Genomic DNA, 17,725 nt, shown 5'->3' with positions numbered 1-17,725 from the left:
TTGCTGCAGAAGGGTATACTATTTTTTTAAATTATAATAGCTTTTATTTGCTATTTTGTTACCAAAAAACAAATTTAGATTTTTATTTTATTTTTGCGGGGTTGACTGCCTTGCTGAAGCCACGACTTTGGTCTTTAAAAAGATATTGAACTTTATAAAGCATTGAGGGTTCCTTAAGGGTTAAATGCTAAATACCAAAGCCAAACAACACTAGTTATTTGTGTTTGGCAAAAAGTATGAGTTAGTTTTGCAGTTTTGAATGAAAGATTCAAATGGATTTTAGTGGTATTATTTAAAAATAAAACAAAACCAATTTATTTTAAACTTACAAAACAAGAGTTTTACAAAGTAGGAGTATTAATTTAAGTCTTTAAAACCTTACATACAGTAACTTCTCGCTTAATGCTGTAGTTATGTTCCTGAAAAATGCTATTCTAAGCAAAACAATGTTAAGTAAATCCAATTTCCCCATCAGAATTAATGTAAATGAGGGGGTTAGGTTCCAGGAAAAAAAATTTCACCACAGAAGACTAATATATATATATATATATATATATATATATATATATATATATATACATACACACACACACACACATATATATATATATACACAGAGAGAGAGAGAGAAAATAAGTTTTAAACAAACAATTTAATGATTGTGAAGCTTGGTAGAGGTGGTGAAGTCAGAGGATGGAAGAAGGTGGGATATTTCTCAGGGAATGCCTTACTGCTAAATGATGAACTAGCACTTGGCTGACCCCTCAAGGGTTAACACATTGTTGTTAATGTAGACTCACTCTACAAAGCAGCACGAATGGAGGGAGGGGAGACAGCATGGCAGAGAGAGACAGAGTAGGGTGACCAGACGGCAAGTGTGAAAAATTGGGACAGGGGGTGGAGAGTAATAGGTGCCTATATAAGAAAAAGCCCCCAAAATCGGGACTGTCCCTATAAAATTGGGACATCTGGTCACCAAAAAGACAGACACACACCAGGTGTGTGAGAGAGACGTGCATTTCCCCTTTAAGTATGCTGACCCAACTCTAAGTACATTGCCTTTTTAAGTAGATCAGCAAGTTGAGACAGCAGCTGCTGCCAGCAAGCTCCCTCAGTCCTGAGGCCTGTCATTTCCCCCCCCAGCCCGCTCTGTGGAGATAAGGTACAGAAGCGGGGGAGGCAGGAGCAGGGGGTGGGGGACACATTGACATTAGCACCCCTTTCCCCCCACCACCACCTCTGCACAGCAAGCAGGAGGCTCCCGGGAGCAGCACATGGCAGTGGAGGAAGGGACAGATGAACTGCCTGGCAATTGATAGCCTGCTGAGTGGCTGCTGCACAGGGAACTTAGGGGAGCGGGGAGCTGATCTGGGGGCTGCCGGTCCACCCTGGTTCCAAGCCCCCACCAGCTAGTTCCAACAGGCTGCTCTTCCTGCAAGCAGTGGACAAATCAGGCGACTGCCAAACAATGTTAGAAGGGAGCATTGCGCAAATTTAAACAAGCATGTTCTCTAATTGGTCAGCAAGAAACAACATTAACCAGGATGACTTTAAGTGAGGAGTTACTGTATTTACACAATATATTTTACACACACACACACACACACACACACACTTAAATATTTGTATATTGCATATTTATATTGCTTTAATAATTTTTACACAACTGTACATAGATTACTTTGTTTTAATATATTTTGGGCAGTTAAGTTTTAATAAAAATCCCTTTTTTTAGCAAATTTGACTAAATTGTTCATAGTCAAATTATTTAACTTAGATTTTTTTTGTGTGTGTGGATTATTTACAGAATGGCTGCAAAGAAACCAAGAAATATTTTTATAACCCTTTTAAAAATATATATTTTTACAACGTTTAACTGCTTAATTCCCTCCAGCTTTTGCAGAGTTAACTTTTTATTTTATTTTTTAATTACTTGCTTATTTTTTTAAATGACACTTTTATTAGCCCAGTTATTCCCATTTCAGATATTGGCCCAGGGATCTGAACTCTCCATGCCTGTGCTTACTTACTGCTTTTTTTTTACGTTTGCCACTATGCCCCTTAGGGCTCCCAACTTGTTTTGTTGCCTGTTTGCTTGTTTGGGCCTGATTTTGCCTTTTTTGCTGTTGCTTTACTGGCAGTATTTTAGAAAATAATTGTTGTTTTATTACTAATTTTGATAAGGAGGCACTGAGGAGCTTTTTTAATTTTTGTATGTTAGCTGTAGTATGGACATTGGCTAATGCAGGGATCGGCAACCTTTGGCATGTGGCACACCAGAGTCAGTCCCCTGGCGGGTCGGGCCGGTTTATTTACTGGCCGTGTCCGCAAGTTCGGCCAATAACAGCTCCCATGGTTCGCCGCTCCAGGCCACTGGGGGCTGCGAGAAGCGGTGACCAGCACATCCCTCAGCCCACGCCGCTTCCCACAGCCCCCATTGCCCTGGAGCGGCAAACCATGGCCAGTGGGAGCTGCGATCAGCCGAACCTGCAGACACGGCAGGTAAACAAACCAGCCCAGCCCACCAGAGGGCTTACCCTAGAGAGTGGCATGCCAAAGGTTGTTGATCCCTAGGCTAATGCTTGTTTAGTTCAGGGACTGTGCCCAAACTTTTGCAAAAAAAAATTTAAAGGAGTAGTTTTTTGTATGAATGGTAATTTTTTAATTTTTTTTTAGCATTGTTTTTAGGGGACTCCTTTCGCTTGAATATTTTTTTTTTACCCTTATAACCTTTTCGTGCCCACGTTTGTGCTGGGACATACACGACACAAAAAGTCTATACTCACTCAAAACCCTGAGTGACAGAGCAGGAGGGGGGAATGCTAAGCCCCCTACCTTTTGGGCTTGATCCTGCTACGACTGAGGGTATATTCGCCTATGCAATTTTTCCCTGACAGATGGGTAGGAGCAGCGAGGACTCTAATTCTTCCCCTATTGCCCGGTATCTCTACGACCGGGAGTGTGCACACCTGAATGATTGATCACTTTATACATATGGTATACCTTTTAGCAGTATTTTTAACAATTACGGTGAATGTCTTCTTCTTTTCACAATTCTCCACCAAAAATATTATGCTTATGAGAAGCACATGGGATCTTTTTCAGGGGCAAAGGCAATACGCCGCATTAATTGGAAATACAACAATTAGCATATGCATTTAATTACACACACACACACACACACACACACACTCCTGCCAGTCGATGTTTTACAAGTTTAGAGTCTGGATCAATCTAGTGCCCAGCCAGGTTGATCACAGGTAGAGAGGAGCCAGGTTCTGTTGGTCGCAACACAATGCTCTGGGGAAGTCTTGGCAGGATGAATCCAATGTTTCATGACAAGGCATCCTGTTTATATAGTGTTTTTTTTTTCATTGGGACCAATGAATTTTGCACCCTTATGCTGTAATTCATTGTTCTTTGACAAGTGCTTGGTTTTTTTAAACTGGGGTTTTTGTATTTTTTCTATTCATTTTTTTAGGGAGTTATTTTATGCTGCTTTTGATCACAGCTACTTTGTCTTTATTGCTAGGTGCCTGTCTTATTTTTAGAGTCATTAATTCCCCCTCCTCTGACATATTAATAGGGGCTTGTTGCAATCTCCTGGCACCCTTACGTTTGTCCTTGGTTCTTTCCTAGAACACTTGGTCCGCTGATGGCCTTTACACTTATTTTTTAACACACACATTCCTTATTTACACACAAAAAAGGATTGATTTACATAAAGCATTGGAACAGAACATCAAATTGCAATGCAGAAGAAAACAATTATTGCATCATTTACTTATTTAAAAATGCTAAACCTACAACAAAGTGGTGACCCTAAAGGTCTGTCACTGCCTTGAAATCAGCTTCAGACACAGATTTTGGCTGATGCATCTTTACCAATGGCCCATTAGGCCATTCCTTTCTGCTTTCAGAAAGGGTGGCTTGGAGGATATGGTCAAATCATACACCAGTACATTTAATGCATGCTACATTATTATTCTCTAATTTTTATTTTAAATTATACAAAATACAAACATAAATTTTTACTACTGCAGCTGTGTAGATGTCCCCTGATAGGCCCAAGGCTGCCCGGGGGGGGGGGGCAAGTGGGGCAATTTGTCCCAGCCCCTGGGCCCCACAGGGGCCCCCACAAGAATATAGTATTCTATAGTATTGCAACTTTTTTTTAATGGAAGGGGCCCCCGAAATTGCTTTGCCCCAGGCCCCCTGAATCCTCTGGGCAGCCGTGGATAGACCAGGGAACTTCTGCATCTCCAAGAAGTTGCCAGCTGGCTACTCCCAGCTATTCAGAGGATAGCGGCTTGCCTGCCACACTCTCCCGTACATCATGGCTCTGTCATCACTAACTCAGTTCTACTTACTTGGAGGAAATGCGAAGCCTCGGCGTCCCATGACTGCTCAGAAGACAAGCTCTGGGATTCTGACCCTTATAGCTTCCTTATAAACCAGAAACAAGATCAAAAGCAAAACCGACCCACATCCAGCCACATCATCTTCCACTTTAGACTCTTTATCTCCAGTCTCTGGAAACAGAGTCTTTGGGCCATGTTCACCTCACTGAAGTCAGTAACTGATCCCACTAAGGGGATGGGCCCTTTATTATTTATTATCTTCCGTAACCCCTGCAGCGTGCTGGGTGCCCTCACAGGGCAACAGGGAATCAGACAGTCCTTACGCTGCCGTTTACACTCTCATGGGAGATCACACACCTCACAAGACCGGACATAGGTAGCAACGGCCGTGCCCATTCTCTCCCGGTGGAATAACTTTCCTTAATGGTCTTTGGTCCTATTCACCCCAGCATAGCCACTAGGGTGATCATGGGCTAATCTCAAGAGCTTTTCCCTATACTTAGTGGGAACTACAAACTGTCTCTGAGGATGCCAGTCCTCCTTGTGCCCACCAGAAAGGGTTTCCTTGTATAAGAGTCCTCCTTCTACAACAAACCTGGACCTATAAAGAGCTGAGAAGCAGTGGGTTGCTCAGTGCCACTGTCCAAGCTCCCTTGAGGCTTTCATCCACTTCCTGCTCTGCCTGGAACTGCTCCCTTGATGCTGGAGACATTAGTGCCTCGCTGGGTTGTGGACTTGGGCTTCGTCCCACTGGAAGCGATGCAGGTGATGGGGGGTGTCTCCATTGACTGTGAACCGCTCTCTGCTGGTGCACCAGGTTGTATTCCAGGCTCCAGTTGAGCTTCTTGCATCAGTTTAGCTGCTGCTACAGGTGCAGGCTCTGTGGAGCCGTTTGGTGCTTGTTCCGCTGACTCCGATGGGTTTGCTTGCACGGGCTCTGGTGCTGACTGCTCCTCCAGTGTTGATCCTTGGGCTGGTTCTAGCTGGGTCCCAGGAACTGGATCTAAAACTGCTGCCATAGACTCTAGTTTGGAATCTGGTTCAACCACCTCTGGCTGGGTTCCCGGGCCCGTGGTATCAGGGGGCACAGACCACGTCCTTATAGGAGGCTCAGGAATGGAGTTAGGCATGGAGGCCTGTTTAGCCTGACTGTGGGTGACCGTTCCCACCCTTTTCGTTAGCCTCACATGGTTGGCTTAGTCTTCTCTCAGCAGCATGGGAATTGTCATAGATTGTAAAAGTCCATATTCCTGACCAGCCCTCGTACAGGTGTAAACGTCCCTCACTCTCCCGCTCAGAGGGAGGCCACTCAGGTTGGCCCAGTCTGGTCAGCACCAGAGTTTGCGGGATAGCCGGAGCCCACAATAGGGCTGGGCGACCAACCATCATTACCAGGCTTCATCCTGGGCTGGGGTAGCTCAAGTAGTCAGCCCGTCACAGTCTATCAGGGGTGGCTCTGGCCTGGGTGGGGCCCAAGCCGCCAACAACCACACACTCTTTAAGGGCCGGCTCTGGCCTGGGTGGAGCCCAGGCAACCCATGAGCAAACAGTCTTCACAGGGCTGGCTCTAGCCGGAGTAGGGCTCAGGCAGCCAGCAAACAAACAGTCTCTCCAAGTGAGTGATAAGGGAGTTCCTGTCCTGGGCAAGAGCCTCCTTGCACCGTGCAGGGGGGTCAGCCACCTGGGGTGAGGTGGCAGGGGGACGCAGGCCCATCCTACTCCACTGCGTCCCAACCCAGGGCCCTGGCAGGGGCAGGATTGGCTGCCCCTGCGTTGGCAGGGATCCAGTCACAACACGCCGACTGAGCCACACCAGGCTCTGCAGCTCCATGGCTGCCCCAGGCTACTTCCTGCCTCCCCAGGGTTTGGTACCTGTGGCCAGGGCCGTCCTTAGGCATAGGCAGAATAGGCAGCCGCCTAGGGCACCACTAGGTCTGGGGGCACCACTCTGCCGGGAGCCGGGACAGACGGGAAGCAGTGGAGCATGTAAGAGCAGGCTGCTGGGTCCTAGAGAGAGCCGAATGCAGCACAGTCTGAGGGAGGGGATTGGCTGCTGGGGTCTCTGGGAAGGGGATGGGGTTGGGGTTGGGGAAGGAGCTCACCTGTGAGTGTGACTCTTTCTCCCTGGCTGAAGTGAGGTGAGGCAGGCTCCGCGGCTCTGGAACCAGTATCCTTGTCCCCCATAACATCCATTCTTCTCCCCCCCTGCCCCATGGAGCACCCCCTCCTTTCTCCCTTCTCCCCAGGAGCATCCCTCTCTCTCTCCTCCCTCCCCTCCGTCAGGGCTGGGTTGGGTGAGGTGCTGGGGGGTAGGTGGCGGGGGGAGGCTGTCTGGCTGCCTGCTGAGGAATGAAAGTGAAAGTAACTCACTTCCTCTGCCAGGATTGGAATGTCACACAGGGCTGGGCTGGGGTTAGCCAGATGTGTGAAAAATCAGGACAGGGGGTTGGGGTAGGGTGAGCAGATATCCCTATTTTATAGGGCCAGTCCCAATTTTGGGGTCTTTTTCTTATATAGGCTCCTTTTGCCCCCCACCCCCACCCCCTGTCCTGATTTTTCACACTTGCTGTCTGGTCACTCTAGGTGGGGGTAATTGGTGCCTATATAAGACAAAGCCCCAAATATCGGGACTGGCCCTATAAAATCAGGACATCTGGATCTGGTCACCCTAGCTGGGGAGCGCCTCTCTCTCCCCCGGGCTGGCATCTCATCCGGGGGGATCCATCTCATCCGGGGGGAGCTGCACTGGGCAGGATGAGCTGCTGTGGCTCCATGGGTGACCTGTCCCTGAGATCAGATGCTGTGCTAACTTCACCATGGTCCGTAAGGCTGGTGGTGGTGCTCATTGGCGTGTGATTGGACCTGAGGGTTTTCTGCTGCTGTTGCCACTCTGCACCCCAAGAGGTGGATTTTGGGGTCTACTGCAGCTGTTGGACCAGCAGGCTGGGGGGTGAGCCAAGCATGAAAGCAGTACTGTGTTGCCATTTAGATTGTCATTTAACAACTTTGTTTGCCAAAAATTCTTGCTAACAATCCTGAATCCAATTTCAATATTTTTTTAAATTAATATCTTAGCCAAAAACAGAAAATTAAGTTGTTGACAATTATTAGTGACAGGTTTGGTTTGAGGCAGGGAGTGGGCCAGTTTTAATCAGAGAAACAAAAAATGTTGACTGACTTTCCTATAGCCTGTTACTCCTGATAAGAGCCCTCCAACAACTGTAATATGCTCATCTCCTTACTAGTGTATAAAGCAGGGGTCGGCAACCTACGGCACACGTGCCAAAGGTGGCAGCTGAGCTGATTTTTGATGGTACGCAGCGGCAGGCTGAGCGGCTCAGCCCATCACTGCTCTGGGGTTCCAGCTGCTGCCCTATTGCCAGCTGGGATACCAGCCGCCGGCCCCACTCAGCACCTGCTGCTGGCCTGGGGACCCCCAAGGAACCCCAGACTGGCAGAGGGCTGAGCAGGTCAGCTGAACCACTCAACCTGCTGTCAGCCTGGGGTTCCATTCATTCAGCCGGCAGCGGGCTGAGCAGGGCTGGTGAGGGGTTGAGTGGCTCAGTCTGCTGCCAGTCTGGGGTGCCGGCAGCACTCAGCCTACTGCTACTCCGGGGTTCTGGCTGCCAGCCCCTTGCCAGTCAGGAGCCCAGCCGCTGGCCCCACTCTGCCTCCTGCCAGCCTGGGTGAGCAGAATCCCAGGCTGGTAGCAGGCTGAGGGGGGTTGGCAGCCAGGATCCTGGGTGGCAGGAGTTGGTGGTCAGAACCCCAGACCAGCAGCAGGCTGAGCAGGGCCTGGGATCCTTGTCTAGGGTTCCAGTCACCAGTCCCGCTCAGCCCGCTGCCAGTCTGGGGTTTCATTTACTCAGCTGGCAGTGGCCTGAGCAGGACCTCAGATAATAACAATAGTTTATTTATATAATATAGACATAGAGAGAGACCTTCTACAACATTAAAATGTATTACTGGCATGAGAAACCTTAAATTACAGTGAACTTGGCACACCACTTCTGAAAGGTTGCCGACCCCTGGTATAGACTGACCATATGTTGTACTAAGATTCTCCTGCTTTTTTTTTTTCCTGTGAGTCAGTATAGCTTTTGCCAGCCCAGAAGTTGGGCAGCCAATGTTTTACATTTTCACAATGTTTTCTCCAACTTTCATAAAGTAAATACATAGTTAATATGAGTTAAAAAGGCCAGGGACACTTCCCTGTGAAGAATCTGTACAGCAGATCATGCTAGAGCTGTGAAACTGTCAGTTTTTGATGGAACTTTAGAGACAGTGATTTATCATGTATTTTATCATGTGAATGTGCTGCTATTGCCAATGTCTTTCCAAACAAAAATAAGGCACAATAGGACTTCTGTAACATTTCTGTGCTACCTTAATCTAGATGAGATGATTCTGTGCTGACTTCATTTTGGTCACTTTGTGCTTTACCTAGCAGTAAAACTAGGGTTATATTTTCCCACTGTTTGGAAACCCAGCTTATTAAACTGATTTTGCAGCCAAAAAAGCCAGAAAGATTGCTTTTAATTAAAAACAAATCTTTGTTTCAATAACTCTTCATATAAATTTCCAATAAAATTTTGACAAATTAAAAAAATTATATTATTTGCATCATTCTGTCAAATCATAATTTTTTCTATAGGGCTACTTCTTTAGTGCTAGTGCATCAGCATTACAGTGTGCTTAATTAAGTTAAACAGGTTTTAATAATGTGAATGTGGCAAGTTTTCCAATACTGTATGCTTATATTTGTGTTGCTAAGAGCAGATCAGGCACAGGGGCACCAGTTTAATAATCTCGCCTAGGTCACCATAAATCCTAAGGACGGCCCTGATCTCACTAAGACTCCCAATGCCATTCTCAGATGGATTAAAACAAGCATGTGTCACTCAGGGGACAAGGCACCTCAGGAGCTACAACAGACCCAGATGGATGCGACTTTTGGAGCTGGTATTGGAACAGAATAGAGGATCTCTTACCATATTGGTGCTGGTAGTGATAGTGGACCTGGACCGACTTAACATTTGAGTTGTGGGGCTGGGTTTTCTTGTGCCTTTAATCCATCTCCTGTACTCCTCTCTCACCTGGAGAATAAGGGACACGGTCACTACATCATGTAACTAACACCCTCAGACCAGGCCACTGCTAGGCCCGTGAAGTCACCGGGTGGCTGATGATCAGCCATGGGCATTACCTGGCGATTGAGGAGACAGTGCACCAGGAAGATGAAGGCTCCCTGCAGGCTGTTGACAATGGTGAATAAATACGCCATGACCATTTTTGCTGAGCCGACTTGGAAGAGACCAAGACTCCATGTGCAGCCCAGAATGAATAGTTGGGCGATAGCTTTAAAAGTCATTAGCCTGGATAAAGGCAGATGGAAAGATCCTGTTATAATGACCCGATGGTGAGTGACTGAGTCAGGGGCTCTGGGCAGTGTGGGGCGAAACAGCTGGCACCCGCTTTACTGTGTCTTAGGGTTACTGTCAAGACGAACACAATGGCAATTTACGCCTATGAATCTGAAATACAATATTGTGCCCAACCATCTTCCCCCCACACACCTTCCCCTCCTACAGGTGGCTCTTCCAAAGCAAATGGTTCAACCTCTCATTACGGTTTTGTTTCTAATCCCTTCACATCAGGCTCTTGCAATGTGACAATCAAGTGGGAACAGGATATTGGGCTCTCGGGAACCCATCTATCTTGTTCCATAATCCATAAATAGACAGAGGGGTTGCTAAAGAGCAATAGTGAGCCACACTTGCCTTCCTCCTCAATGGATGGCACTTTACCTCGACAGTATCCACAGCCCCAGGGAAAAGAGATGAGTTTCCTCCCTAAGTACACATGGCCCAGCTCTGAATATCAGCACAGACTTGCATTTCTCCTTACACAGCACTAGGCACATGCAGTAAGTAACATCATGGCTTTCTGAAGCCTCAACATTCTGATCTGGTTCCAAAATCTTTTTCCCCTCTCATGTCTCCATCCAGCACTCCCAGCTGGCAGCCCTGATCTTGTTCCTCCCCAACAAACAGATTTCATAATGAGCTGCTTTAAAGACCTGTAGTGGGGCGGACTGCCCCACTCCCTGAGAGTGTGGGCTGCGGCAGGCCAGATCGCCTGCGCAGACAGGGAGCCAATCAAAGAAGGGCTTATTGGGAGCCGATCAGGGGCCAGTTTGGAGACAGCCAATCAGGGCCAGGCTCAGCCCTATAAGAAGGCTGCCCAGGAAGGGAGCAGGCAGTCTGTCCCAGGTCTTTGAGAGGGGAAGGTCAAAGGTGGGAGACCAGTACTGTGGACAGCGCAGTGCTGGCCAGGTTCCGGGAGGCTAGGGAGCTCTAGCCCATAGCCTGCCGCCTGCGGGCCCTGAAAGGAAGGGCGTAGCGGGTGCAAGGGGACGTAGGGGAAGCGCCCCAGGGAAGTAGACAGACGAGGGGAGCGAAGGAGGACAGCGAGGCTGCTGCCAGAGGGTCCCTGGGCCGGGACCCAGAGTAGAGGGCGGGCCTGGGTCCCCCCCTTCACCCCTTGCAGTACACCCAGCCATTGGCCATAGGGGGTGGCCATTATACTACGCCAGATCCCTGACAAGAGGGATTGGACACAGAGGGCGGTTGGACATGGTGACTGGAGTGTAGGACTGCTGATCACCGACCCCCGGAAGGGGGTGCGGATGGACTAAGGGGCACAGCCGGAGGGCAGTGTCCTCGAAAGAGGATGCCGCCGAGCAGGGAGCAACACGGGTCCAGAGGGTGGAAAGACGGACGGGACACCACCAGGAGGGGGTGCGCCGCCGGACAGAGCTAATTCCCGGAGTCACCAGCGGGAGGCGCCAGGTGTTGAGTCCCAACTCGTTACAACGTGGTGGAGAATGCAGGCATAGCTATCCATCCCTGATACAAGGGGCAGGGCAAGGACTGTGGACTATTGCCTGGAGCAGAGACTTGAGAGCCTGAAGCGAGACTAGGCAGTTTGTGCCACATTGCAAGACTAAGAAGGACTGAGAGATAAAATGGTGGACAAGATGAGAGACTATTATTGGAGAACCTATGTGGCCCGGCTCGCCGAGCAGCAAGCAAGGCTGCTTCAGCTGCTGCGGGGGAGGGCACATGGACCTCAACAGGGGCCAGGCACCTTGGGCTGGAGGCCATTGCCGGGGCCTAAACACTGTTTCGCCTGCGGGCGACGGGGACACTGGAGAAGGGAGTGTCCCTACTGGGAGGGGGCAGAGAGGCCCCACCCAGCAAAGGCACCCCCTGTGAGAGTAACAGGGGGGCCCCCAGCTTGTTGGGCTTGTGGGGAGCAGGGACACCTAAAGAGAGAGTGCCATTATAGGGCTCCCAAGGCCTGGGCCAGCCCAGAGAGAAGGGCTAGGGCCCAAACAGGCTGTGATAGGGCTATGGAAGGGAGAAGGCGCTGAGGGTGCTTCCACTGCCACAGCAAGGGCCACATAAAGAGGCATTGCTCCCTGAGGCAGACAGGGGGAGTGCCTGAGAAAAAGGCTCAGTCTGGGACTAGCGGCCAGGAATGGGTAGTGCAGGCTGAGGCCCCCAGAGAGAAGGGGGCTGGGGCAGAGAGGCCCCACTTTAACCAGGGAACCCACACAAGGGCCGAGCTAGGAGTTGCGAGGAGCACAGGGTCTATAGGGAATTCCCCCCCAAGAGGGTTCTTAAGGGGGAGGGTGTGTAGTGGGGTGGACTGCCCCACTCCCTGAGAAAGTGGGCTGCGGCAGGCCAGGGTGCCTGCGCAGACAGGGAGCCAATCAGGGCCCAGTTTGGAGACAGCCAATCAGGGCCAGGCTCAGCCCTATAAGAAGACTTCCCAGGAAGGGAACAGGCAGTCTGTCCCAGGCCTTTGAGAAGGGAAAGTCAGTCCCCAAAGGTGGAAAACAAGCACTGCGGACAGTGCAGTGCTGGCCAGGCTCAGGGAGGCTACGGACCTCTAGCCCGTAGACTGCCAGGCTGCAGGCCCTGAAGGGAAGGGCCTAGTGGGTGCAAGGGGCCATAGGGGAAGTGGCCCATGGAAGCAGACAGACGAGGGGAGAGAAGGAGGGCAGCGAGGCTGCTGCCAGAGGGTCCCTGGGCCGGAACCCAGAGTAGAGGGCGGGCCTGGGTCCCCCCCCTTGCAGTACACCCAGCCATTGGCTGTAGGGGGCGGCCATTATACTACGCCAGATCCCTGACAAGAGGGATTAGACTCAGAGGGTGGTTGGACATGGTGGCTGGGCTGTAGAACTGCCGATCACCCACCCGCGGAAGAGGGTGCAGATGGACTAAAGGGCACTGCCGGAGGGCAGTGGCCTCGAAAGAGGACGCCGCTGAGCAGGGAGCAACGCAGGTCCAGAGACACCGACGGAGGGCGGAAAGACGGATGGGACACTACCAGGAGGGGGTGCGCCGCCAGACAGAGCTAATTCCCGGAGTCACCAGGTGGTGAGTCCCGACCCGTTACAAGACTATTTGCATGTCACACTCTGAATTGTGCCGCAGGACTTACTGCAAGAGCGTCACTGATCTAGCAGCTTTTTTTGTACCATTACCTCAACGGGCTTTGGAACAGACTGCAACTGTCATCTCGATATCCATCCAGGGACCAACATGATGCACATGGCAGAAAAGTTTGTCCCAGAATGGTCCTTTACTGCCGTAGACCTTTCCTCTTGCCTAACCTGACCTTTCAATTGCCACCCTGGATGTGCTGTGTCTAATTTAAGATCCGATACAACATACCCTTATTCATGCAAATTATCCTTATTTTGGCAGATGGTACCATGGACAACTTTAGGACTCATGTGTAAGGGATTCCTGATGCGAGTTAGGGTTTATCAGCTCCTAGGACAGTGAGACTGTTACTTTATCATGCAGAAGGTCACCAAGATAACCTGGAAACCCTATAGTGGCATGTGCTCACCTGTATGGTAGCAGTAATCTGTGCAGAATCCCACAGGAATCCTTCTCCCGCACTATGCACCCTTCCCTGCACCCCTGCCTGAGCCACCTCCCACACCCTGCACTCCCTCCTGCACCCCAACCCCCTGCCCTGAGCTCCTTCCTGCACACCACACACCCTCCCACATCCCGTACCCCAACCCCCTGCCCCAGCCCTACATTCATGGCCCTACATGCAATTTCCACACCCGGATGGGGCCCTCAGGACAAAAAGTTTGCCCACCCCTGTTCTACTAGATGTAGTGCTGTCCTACCTGGTGTCTTTGAGAGTGGACACATCTTCATTAAGGGAGGACAGTTTGTCTCTCAGGATCCAGAGGGTTACAAGAAAAAATGTTAAATTTATCTGTGGAAACAGCACGAAATATTCCTTGTAAAACATGTTAGCCAAGGCCAGTCTCTCTGGCTGAGGCACGGAACAATCCTATGGGATCAGACGGCTGCAGAGCAGTGACTGGTCGTCAAGTGGGTCATACACCATTCCCTGCCAGGTCCTGGTCCCAGGCCCTGCAGGGAACTGTTGGCATAGGCAGGGCTGCAATGCATCACATTTGATCATACAGCCAGAGGGCCACATTCTGCTCTTATCTGAATCTGGAGGGACTCCACTGATTCCAGTGGGGTCTGCAGTTATTCCTGATTTCGAGCCATGTGATTTGGCCCAAAGCTTCTAGATCCTGTCTCTAGAGTGTTCCCTTCAATTCTGAGGCTGAAATTAATTCTTAACCCGCTGCCTGAGATGGGCAGGAATCTGCAAGGACATTTGCTACTTTTATCTCTGGCAACATATGTACCCTTCCATCCTCAAACTCCTGACACTGCAGCCACCTTCCCTTCCCCCAACACTTGGGTTATTTACCAGTCAGGTTGGACAAGGCAAGGGACAAAACTATCCTCATTCCGGCAGAGGTTCCACTTGCTTCCACGGCAGCATTGCACGAGTAATGACATATTATAATTAATCATATTATGGTAGCACCTAGAGGCTCCAATTGAGACTGCACTGAATTCTGTACTCACACCTAGAAAGGGGCAGCTCCTGTCCTGGAGCATTTGTTTGCAAGACCACAGGCGCCGGCTTCCCCCAGGCTGCTCAACCCCCCACTCTGCCCTAAGCCCCGCCCTCACCCCGTCTCCAAGCCACCATCTCTTCACACCGCTGCCCCAACTCTTCCCACCCAGATCCACCCTCTCCCCTCCAGCACCTCCTGCACACCACAGAACAGCTGACTGCAGCAAGCAGAAGGCACTGGGATGGAGTGGGAAGAGTTGATCGGCGCGGCTGCCAGTGGACGGGAGGCACAGGGGCATGAGTAGGGGAGGTGGCTGCCAGTGAGTGCTGAGCATCCACTGCTTTTTTTTTCAGTGCCTATGGGCAAGACAGACAAAGGGTGAGAGGAGAAACAGAGGTACAGTGAGGAGAAGCTTTAACACAGCAGGCCAATGGCAGAGTCAGGTCTCCTGACTCACAACCCAGTGCCTGACCCATTCACCCTGACTGACTCCATAGAATGTAGGCTGTTGTGTGAGGGGGAAATCCTGCACTAGCCAAAGAAGGGTGGATGAAATGGGATTTTATAGGAGTATTTCATCTTAAATTCTCTGGGAGATATTCTTCTCTTGGCTCCACTGGAGTCCACAGGGTTCCAGAGGTGCGAGGAGAATGGGGCGCTGTGGTTCTGTAAGGTACCCACCAGGATTATGACACAGACTGGTCCCAGGAAGCTCCAACGAAAGCCTCTCTCCAGGGTGAGCCAGCAGCTACAGGCAGGGAGGAAGAAGAAGGTGACTTTAATGGGATTACTGCCCTTTTTCAGCCCCAGGGGCAGAGAGGGGGTGTCACAGGGCAGCTCGCTCTCAAGATGAGATGGATCTCAGCCTGCCTGTGACATGGCTGACTCTCTTGTGGGCAGCAAACAGCCCTTCCCATGTACCTCAGCATCTCCTGCTTCCAGCCACCACTTCCTCTTCCACATCCTCACATGACCCTTTCTGGTGGGTGGGCGCAGTATTGATGGAGGGCCAGACATGCAGCGGAGGGACATTGGCCTAGCTGCACTGAAGGAAGTGGAGCTGCCCTGATTTACACCAGCTGAGGATCTCACCTGGGGTGTCTAGAACACGCCACGCCCTGTTTTAGTGGAGTCGCTCACTTTAGAGAGGGGATCCTCAGGGATTTGCACACAGTACAAAGGTGCATTTGTTTCCTACCTACCAGCCCCACAAACCCAGCCTGGGAGCTGGGAGTCAAGCTGGGATCTTTCTGGCTTGTTCTTCCACATCATCAGTGGGGTGAGGAGTGTAGATGTCTGATGGGGGCAACTCAACTGCAGCGCTCGGGGCAGCTTAGTGTCATTGGGGATGGGAAAGATTCCAGGTGGACATTCAGCTCCCAGGCAGGGCAAGCCGGGAAATCTAGGTTCAAGTCAGACCTGGGGTGAGCCGGACAAGCACATGGAAACCACATCCCAGCTCCCCTTCGGGATGGGCGCTGCACGTACTGTTTGGAAGTTCCGTAGCCTTCAGGATTCATGGCTGCAGAAATAGCCACCACCAGGGCTGGGAATCCGTAGCCGAACAGGTACATGAATCTCTTCTTGAACTGGCTGGCGCTGGTGTAATTCACGACCTTCAGGTTCCTGACAGTGAGGAAGAGGTGCAGCCCCTCCAGGAACATCCTGCTGAAGCAGGCCAGGAAGAGGTAGTGTAGGAAGCCAGCAGTAACAGCACAGACCACCTGAGGACAGGATGAGACAGAGCTCTGGGACACTGCTTCCGGGAAGGGAATTACTGAATTTGGAGGTGGGGCGACTTTTGTGAGGATCACATAGGACTTTTTATTAACACATCTCTCTAGTTATGACGCTTTCCCAGAGACAATACATTCTTCAGTCTATGGGGGGCTTGTCTAAGGGCAAGTTGGCTGGCCCTTTCAATCATTCAGAATCCAGCCCGGTCCTGATCTCCACTCAGAAAAGAGTTGGATACTGTGAGGAATCCTAGGAAAGGAAGCAGGGATATAAAAAAGTTCCCAGTCCTCATAATAGGGAAAGACCTGGAGGGTGTAGGTTCTCTTCTCTATATCTGCTTCATGGTATAGGTGAAACCAAGGGCACCAAGCTGGCTGCCCAGCGCCTAGGGGCCTAGGGCGGCGGGGCGGGTGGGCTGCCTGCTGTCGCTGGGCTGCCGCGTCGCCGGTCCCGCGGACGACGGGACGAGCCGGAGCATGAGGGGCGAGGGCTCGCGGGCCTGGCTCGGCCGCGGCTCGGCTGGACCTCACAGCGGCTCGCGGGCCGCCGCAGCCGCCGCCGACGCCCCGACCCGCCCGCAGCCTTGCCCGTGGGAGTTTTGTTCTCGCTGCCCCCGTGTCCCCCGCGCAGTCATGCTGCTGGCAGCATCCCGCTCGTCCGACGGGCCGCTGGAGGGAGAGCTCAACCGGGGAAGGGGAGGGGGGGGACCGAGGGGACCGAAGGGCGGCGCAGCACACCGCGCTGCCTGGGGCAGCCTAATTTCTAGAGCCGCCCCTGTATAGGTGTCTTGCATCTGCCCATCAGTGTGGGGGCAGAGAGGACAGGCAGGGGACTGTGACCCTGGAAATTGGGGTTCCTTTGTCTGAATGATAAAGGGAGGAGCCCACAAGGAAAAGGGAAGGACTGGTTTCGCCCATGATTTCTTTTGGAGGGGAGTAAATAATTATTTCTGCAGGACTAAAGAGCATGGAATAAATGTTACTGTCCAGCCGAGGGTATAAAAAGGTGCTGGGGTGAGGGGAGCTGTAGAAATGCTGACAGAGGATCTGGACACGGCTCAATTTTCAACCAAGAATAAAAGTGGATAACAGACCCGAATGCCAGTGCGGGTCACCGCGGTGAGGAAGAGCAGGTGGGCCAGGAAGAGGCAGAGGCAGAGCTGCAGGTGGAGGGAGGTGCTGATGTTCCAGATGGAGCGGCACAGGAGGAAGGTGAGGATGGCGAGCAGGAGGCACAGCAGGGAGAGGGTCAGTCCCACATGGGTGACGATGGTCAGTGTGTAACTCTCCTATAACACAGCAAAGGGAGACTCGCCAGTAAGCCCTGTGATGCTATATAGTAAATAAAGGGAAGTAAGGACACCCTGGGGAATTACAGACCAGTCATCTTAACTTCTGTCCCGGGAAAGATAATGGAGCACATAATTAAGCAACCAATTTACAAACACCTACAAGATAATAGGTGATAAATAACAGTCAGCATGAATTTGTCAAGAACAAATCGTGCCAAGCCAGCCTAATAGGTTTCTTTGACAGGGTAACAAGCCTTGTGGATGTGGAGAGAAGCGGTAGATGTGGTATATATTGACTTTAGTCAGGGCTAGTCTACACAGGACATGTGACCATGTCACATGATACTGGAATCCATCTTA

General features: G+C 50.8%; 1 pseudogene; it reads right to left on the bottom strand.

The window, feature by feature from the left end:
• Window positions 1-5,023: 5,023 nt before the first annotated feature.
• LOC120374491 overlaps window positions 5,024-17,725 on the bottom strand; it is a 193,918-nt pseudogene continuing 181,216 nt past the window's right edge.

Source organism: Mauremys reevesii, linkage group 11, assembly GCF_016161935.1.
Source record: "Mauremys reevesii isolate NIE-2019 linkage group 11, ASM1616193v1, whole genome shotgun sequence".
Classification (NCBI taxonomy): domain Eukaryota; kingdom Metazoa; phylum Chordata; order Testudines; family Geoemydidae; genus Mauremys; species Mauremys reevesii.
The sequence above is the reverse complement of the archived record's forward strand: the minus strand, read 5'-3'. Positions and strand labels throughout refer to the sequence as shown.